The sequence below is a fragment of the Molossus molossus genome, unplaced genomic scaffold, assembly GCF_014108415.1.
Source record: "Molossus molossus isolate mMolMol1 unplaced genomic scaffold, mMolMol1.p scaffold_m16_p_5, whole genome shotgun sequence".
Classification (NCBI taxonomy): domain Eukaryota; kingdom Metazoa; phylum Chordata; class Mammalia; order Chiroptera; family Molossidae; genus Molossus; species Molossus molossus.
The window spans coordinates 67,138,099-67,145,163 of record NW_023425388.1 but is presented as its reverse complement, the minus strand read 5'-3'; positions in this window follow the sequence as shown (position 1 = coordinate 67,145,163).

The window sequence follows — 7,065 nt, the reverse complement described above, 5'->3', positions numbered from 1 at the left end:
CACCAGATAAATGGCACAGGATTGAGATTTCTGAAATAAGCCCTTCTGTTTATGGTCAAATGCTTTCTAACAATGGTACAAGACAATTAAATGGGGGAGAGAATAATCTTTTCAATAAATGGTGTTGGAACAGTTCGATATTAACATGCAAAAAAAATAACTCAGACCGTCAAATAGCACAAAAGTGAACTCAAACTGCACCACAGACCTAGCCGTGGCTGGGTGGCTCAGCTGGAGTGTTGTCCCATACACCAAAAGATTGCAGATTCGATTCCCAGTCAGGGCACATACCTAGGTTGTGGGTTTAATAACCTGGTCGGCGCACATGCAGGAGGCAACTCATTAATGTTTCTCTCTCACACTGATGTTTCTCTCTTGCTCTCTCTCTCCCTTCCTCTCTCTCTGAAATCAATAAACATATCCTCGGGTGAGGATTTAAAAAAATGTATCACAGACCTAAATGTAATAACTAAAACTATAAAACTTCTAGAAATAAACTGTATGACCTTGGGTTAGTCAAAGAGGTCTTAGATATATCATAAAAACCATAAACCATAAAAAAAAAATTAATAATTGAACTTCATTAAAATTTTTGAAACTTGTGTGATCCCAAAGATTTAATTACAGAAAATAAAACACTAAGGTACAGACTTGGAAAAAATATTTATAAATAATATATTTGATAAAGGACTTGTATACAAAATATATAAAGAATTATTACAACTCGCCCTGGCCAGTTTGGCTCAGCTGTTAGAGTGTCAACTTGCGGACCAGAGAGTCTCAGTTTCGGTTCCCACTAAGGGCATGTACCTCATTTGCAGTTTGTCCCCAGCCCCAGTTGGGGTTGTATGGGTGGCAACCACTCAATGTGTCTCTCTCACATCGATGTTTCTCTCTCTCTTCCTCCCTCTCTCCCTCCTGCTCTATCTGAAGATAAATGCAAAAATGTCTTCGGGTGAGGATTAAAAAAAAGAATTATCACAACTCAATAATAAATAAACAACCTATTAAAATGGGTAAAAAACCACAATAATATACCTTTACACATCCATAGTAGTGGCTTCACCAAGACAAAACCAAGTGATGATGAGGATGCAGAGAAACCAGAGTCCTCACTCACTGCTGCTAGGAATGTAAAATGGTGCAGCCACTTTGGAAAACAGTTTCACTTTCTTAAACAGTTTAACATAAACTGACTATACAACCTGGCAATTTCATCCCTAGGAATCTATCCAAGTAAAACAAAAATATATATCTACACAAAGACTTGTCTGTGAATGTTCATAGCAGCATTATTCATATCATACCACCAAATGGAAATAATATTCACTGACTGACAATTGGATAAACAAGATGTGGAATATCCATATAATCAAACACTAGATAGAAATAAAAAGCAACAAGCTACTGATGCATGTTATATGAGCCTTTCGAAAACATTTTGCTGAGTGAAAGAAGCCAGATGCAAAAGACAGCAGCATATTATTCCACCTATATGAACTGTCCAGAACAGGCAAGTCTATGGAGGCAGGAAGCAAATCAGTGGTTATGTGTGCTGGAGAGCAGGCAGGAGCGATGGAAGCAAACAGGTTCAATGGGACTTTCACGGAGAGGGAAAACTTTAAAAACTAAATTGTTAACGAAATTTACTAAAAGCAATTGAATTTTATACTTTATTTTTTTATTTTTAAATTTATCTTTATTGTTTAAAGTATTACATATATCCCCCCCTTTTCCCTCATTGACCTCCTCCACCCTGTTCCTACTCCTACCACCCCCCACCACACTGTGTCCATGGGTTGTGCATATATGCAAATAAGTTCCTTGGTTAATCTTTTCCTGCCCCCCCCCCCTCTTCCCTCTGAGGTTTGTCAGTCTGTTTCCTGCTTCCACATCTCTGGATCTATTTTGTTAGTTTATTTTGTTCATTAGATTCCACATATAGGTGAGATCATGTGATACTTGTGTTTCTCTGACTAGCTTATTTCACGTAGTGTAATACTCTCCACAGGTTCCTCCATGTGTTTCAAAGGGTAAGAGATCCTTTCTTTTTTTTTTTTTTTTTTTACAGCTGCATAGTATTCTATTGTGTAAATAAAGGTACCACAGATTTTTTTATCCACTCATCTACTGATGGTCATTTGGGCTGTTTCCAGATCTTAGCTATTGTAAATAGCTCTGCTATGAACATACGGGTGCATATATTCTTCCTGATTGATGTTTCAGGCTTCTTAGGACACAGTCCTAGACATGGGATCACTGGGTCAAATGGCAATGGGTGAATTTTATGGACTATAAATTATACTTCAATAATACTGTTTAAATTCAATAAAAGAAAGCAGTGATTTACCAGAGCCAACTCCTGGGAAGCCAAAATCAACTGTCAGCTCTTCTGAAAAGAAAGCCCGAGCCCCTGGGACCCCAGAACAATACGGGACTCACAGGAGATTAAACCCGCCGGTGAGACCCAGCAAAGAAGCTATTCTAATCGGGAAAACATGTTCCGTCCATGGCAGCATCTCAAACTGTTCTATTTTGAAGTGGTATTATCTCAATTCTCCCAAAAAAGTAACACAATAACATACTGTTATTTAAAAAATAAATACGCATAACACCTTTCTTGTATAGAACTTCGTGTTCTTCACATATAGTCTGATGATGTTCTCAGGAGTTAAATTTGAAGGATAAAATGTTTCGTAAAGTAAGCAATTGAGGTAGAATATAAAACACTTGATAACATCAGGAAAAGTCTCTCAGTTCAATAATCTTCGCGAAAATCTCTAAGTTTTTAAAGGGAAAGCTGAAAGAACCTCAGGCGTTACGGGCAGAAAGGGGAGGTAATCTGATCTCTGAACAGGCCACAAACAGAGGAACACGCCACATCATCAGGAAAAGTGAGTTAAAGGAGTGTGCATTACAATGATTACAAATGCCATGGAAATGTTTTTAAGAATAAGTGTAAAACCCAAAACGGTGACAAAACCTCATTCTTCAGCTAATATTCTAAGGAAAACGTACACCCTTCCACCTGCAATTCACTTCAAGCTGAAATCACACAATCTTTGATACAAATTTTAAAAAGAAAAAAATAGCCAATATAAACTAAGAGGGAAAGAGAAAGATGTAGATCTATGACTTTGGTAAAGGAAGAGAGGATTTGCAGGATAGGGGTGGGAGCTACAGAGGCAGCAGGTCACCTGGCGGAGAGCAAGCCTCCGGGGTGGTGGAAGCTATGGAAGACCTACTTTGACTGTGTTTATTTCACATCTTTACATATCAACCCTGAGCTCGCATGTATCGAGAGAGCTACAGAAGAAATATTCTAGATGAGCAGCTTTCAGAACTTATAAAAGTGTAGGTCTGAAGCTGGCCAGATCTAGTTTGAAAATCTGGCTCTTTCATCTATTTAGCCGTGTGGCCCCAAATAAATCATTTAATCTCTGCCTGTTGCCTCACACGTACAACAGGACTAAATACTACCATCACATCATCAGAGGGAATGGCAAGGGCAGTACCAGAGGCTGAAGGCTGACAACCATGCTGCTGCTATTGCTAGCTAATATGTACGGCACGATGAACAAGTATCAAGTCCACATTAAGCACTATACATAAACATATAATACACATCTACATTTAATCCTGTAATGTGTCTTATCCCCATTTAACAAAAGAAACTGAGGCCCAGAGAGAATCAAAACCAGCTCAAGGTCACATAGGAAGTAGTAAGGCCTGGATTCAAATCCCAGGCAGTTTATCTATAGAAATCATACATTATACCACACATAACTAACACACAGAAATCAGTCCATAAGTGTCATTATTATCACTACTATATTATACAATCACAAAATTTGAAACTAGTATAGACTTTTATATAAAGCCATTGGATGGAAAACCTTCAACTTCCTGCTTCCAAACCTACAAATCAGCTTTGATCTGCCTCATTCTCCTCTTCTTCTCTCCTATTAGATTAAAGGAGCTCATCTAAGACCAACCTCTTATTTGAGCATAACTTATAATCACCCTCTGGGCGTCCTCAGTAGCCTTGTCATAGACTGCTCCCTCTGGTAGCTTCAACCTGATGGCATTTCAACATCCTCAAGTATTTCTACTTTAAAAAAGAAGTCCGCCCTCCCTCCACTCCACAGTCGTCTCTAGCAACTCCTTCTCTGATATATCACCATTACTCTTTTTTTTGTTACTGTTTTTGCTAATCCTCACTTGATGATATTTTTCCATTGATTTCTAGATAGAGTGGAGGGGAAGGAGGGAAGAGAGAGAGAGAGAAACATCGATGTGAGAGAGAGACAGCAAATGGCTGCCTCCTGAACAACCCTGACCAGGGCCAGGGATCAAACCTGCAACCCAAGTATGTGCCCTTGTCCGGGAATCCAACCTGTGACCCTTCAGTCTGAGGCTGACGCTCTAATCACTGAGACAAACCACCCGGGGCTCACCATTACTCTTTTTGAAAGAGATGTCTATACTCACTCTCTTCATGGAGACTCTTCTGCTATTCAGTCTTCAATACACTCCTGCCACTACTGCTTCTTAAAAACAGTCCTCCCTAGGATTCCCAGAGACCTCCTGCTGCCTTCATGCCTCTTGTGATCATTCTTGGACTCTAAGTAGCATCTAACAGTGATGACCATTCCCCTTCCTCCTTGAAACACACATTTCCCTTACTTCAGTGATATAATTTACTTCTGGCTTTCTTTCTACATCACTGAATATTTCTCAGTCTCTTTTGCTGTTGCACCCTTTTCTACATGGCTATCAAATAGCTGCCTTTTTATTCTAAACTCTCTCTACAGACTCATCCATGATCATGGCTTCAATTCTTATACACATGACAATGGCTTCAAGTTTCTCTCTCTAACCCAAACCTCTCTTCTGCTTTCCAGCTGCCTCCTAGACATCTCTATGTAGCTATCTCAAAGGTACCTCAAGTCAACTTGTTCAAGATAAACTGTTGATCTTCCTCTCTGTGTCTGCTTCCTCTGTATACCTGGCTCCTTTCTAGCATTCCCTACGCTGATGAACGGCTCAACCAGCCATCAGGCTCTCAATTCCTATTCAGAAATCTTTCTTGACTCCTTCACTCTCTCCCCACCTCCCAAACCAAATCTGTGATCACATTTGATCCCTTTTACAGACTAAATTCCTCTTGACTGCTTCAGTCAGAGCCTTTGCTGTGTCCTCTGGATTTCCTTTGTCTGATTTGCTCTGTTCCACAGCCCAACCCCTTTATACCTGGGAACCTCTTTCTCATCCTTTGTATTAGCTCAAGAGTTACCTTCTCACAGAAGAGCCTTTCCTGACCCTCAGCCTAGGTTGGGGTCTCACAAGGCATGGTTCCTTTCATTCTGAACACGATCCAAACTTGTAATCATGCTTTCATTAGTGTGATCATTTAAGATATCTTCACCAGCATACTGTGAGGTACATTAAGAACTCCATTACTGTAAGTACTCAATAAGAACTCAATAAATACACATTGCTGAACTGATCAAATTCAATTTTCACATGAAAATACCAGGGTCCAAAAAAATAGCGAAGGTCAGAGGATTGGACGTGCATCTTCTGGCTTCCAGTAAAGCACGTTTTCTACCACACCAAAGTCTTCCCAGACCGTATCTCAGAAAACAAATGATATTATTACCTGTATTATGATTAGGGTAAAGTGATATTTTTGTACCAAAAGAATTGATACTGAGCAATAAAAACTTAATCTATTTATAAATATATCTGCTCTCCTAGGTCTCATATAGATAGAAGCATTTAACTTTTTATAGAAAGGCTATATGCTCTTTAGGTATCAGAATTCTCTATGAAACAATTTTGATGACTATATAACTTTTAGGACAACAGAGAGAATAAACAGGTCAGGAGTAAACATCTGTAGTAATGCTTTATGGAGAACACTTTTATTAGAGCTGTGGTGGGCTGTGAACCCCATCCCATTCCCCCAGCCCAAGGGCCTACATTCATTCCCTGAAGAAAGAGCTGGGGCAGGGTCATCTTAGATTCTGTGCAAGGGGCTGTCCAATAGGCCTTCCAATAGAGGGAAGCTGGAGGTGGACCTCTGGATTCCTAGAGAGTGGCATTCTGAGAACTACACATACTATTTCTGTACAGAAATGGGAATTTCCTTGTTTTGCTTTATTTTAAAACTCAGAGTGGACAGAAAAGTTGTATAAACCTGCCTAAGTTTACATCTATGGAAAGAACTGGCTCTTGAATAAATTTAAAGGGATAAGGAAGACAAAATAAAGTTGCTTTGTGATTGAGTCAGCATTCCTATTTAACGTATTGATTCAACTGGATATAATTAAAAATGTCTTAGAAAGGCTAAGCAGGAATGAAATGGGTGCTTTTCACATTTTAAATACTTAATTTTTTTCTAGCTTACAAAAAATAATCAACTAAAAACCCTATCCCCTTTCAGAGTGTATTTCCATGTTTGAAATTCTAGGCAAGAATTTAAACTTTAATGCTAAATATCAGATTAAAAATTCATATAAAATATCTTACAATTTGCAATATTTACATGTAAAATGAATAATTTAAGCGCTGAATTGGCAGTGTTTTTCTTAGTACCTCCACCCAAGAAAAATTAAGTCAACTCATGAATTCTGAATGACTCTTAGCAATTAAATAAGAAAGACAGAGAGCACATGGCTCTGCGTCCTCTAAGGGGTTGAAATCATAAATAACGGTTGTCTATACTCTTTCTTTAGGCTCTTATTTCCCAAGATTTAAAGCAGAAAGAAATTCACATTTTCTTAGACAGAGAGATAAAAGCTAGAGGGAAATAAGCTGGCAGCAAAGAATCCCTAAAAATCTTAAGAGGGATCATCCACACTACACACATAGCCAAGAGAACAGAGGATATTTCACAGTGACACCTCCCCGATGAATCGGAGCCGGAACACCAAAGTTCAGAATGAGGACTGGCCCAAGCAATCCAACTGAGATTTCAAAACAGAGTGTTTGCTGATGTCAGTGGGACATGTGCTCATGTTTCAGGATCAGCCCAACTGCCAGAACACTTCCCCCTGGGAA